Below are 1,182 nucleotides of genomic sequence, written 5' to 3' on the forward strand. Positions count from 1 at the left end.
TATTAGATAAAGAATTACATATTAGATTTTATTCCACTTAATTGTATGATTGAATTTTTGTTGGATCCGGAGTTGGGTCCTTACTTATCTTTATTATTATTTCATTCTGCCAATAAAATAAAATAATTTAAAAAAACTAAAAAATAAATTAACGAATACAAGAGAGAAGTACTTATGTTTCAAGAATTGAGAAACCAAATGCCAAGGAAGAGATTAACAAAAGCCAAGAATTTTTTAAGGAGATTATTTTAATAAAGACATTAAAAATCTTATGTGTCATATTAATATTAGATATTTTTATTAAACTGGTTAATAATTTATTTTTTAATAAACTAGAATAAAATTAATTTATTATAGCAACAATAATAAACTTAATTGTCTGTATTATAATTATTAGACCCGATTTGATCCGATCGAATTACATAATCTAAACTGAATATCTTTAAATTTTTTGATAAAAAAACAAATATATCCCTAACTTTTTGTTTTGCGGACATTTAAATCCCTAAAAATTTAAAAATACAATTAAATTTCTAAAAAAAAAAATTTAGATTTATTGTTATTGTTATAAAAAATCGATTTTATTCTAATTTGTTAAAAAATTAAAAAATAACCGGTTCATTAATACATCTAATGATAATACGACACGTAAGCGTCTTTACAAAAAGACGTTTTACGCGTCTTTATAGGAATATCTCATCTCTTAAAGCCAACCCACTATATTTTGTCGGAGTTATCAATACCCTGCAAGAAATTATCTAATCAATATCTTACCACACAGTTGGTTGTTCTTTCAAAAACTATTATTTAGTCCCTTTGAAATAGCAATTGACTGAACTAGAAAATTTCAGTATTTTTTTATCACTATACAGTAATGCTACTCCTATTTTCGATGTTATTGTGCTTCAAGTAATATTTTAGTGTTAGGTGGTTTTAATTTTATCCAATGTTATTACGATTATGCAATTTTCATCAATCAATTTTGCCCCTTTTTTTTTATTCCAAATTATCAAATTCAATTGGTTAAGCTATAAAGCAAATGTTACATAATTTTTTATTGTAAATAGCTTCTCGGTGATAATTTTTTTGTTTTTGGTTAATTTTATATCTATATGCAAAAGTGAGAATTATATAAACACAACAAAGTGCGTGGAGTGTGGACTGTGGTCTGTGGACCAAAAA

This window comes from Arachis ipaensis, chromosome B07, assembly GCF_000816755.2.
Source record: "Arachis ipaensis cultivar K30076 chromosome B07, Araip1.1, whole genome shotgun sequence".
Lineage (NCBI taxonomy): Eukaryota > Viridiplantae > Streptophyta > Magnoliopsida > Fabales > Fabaceae > Arachis > Arachis ipaensis.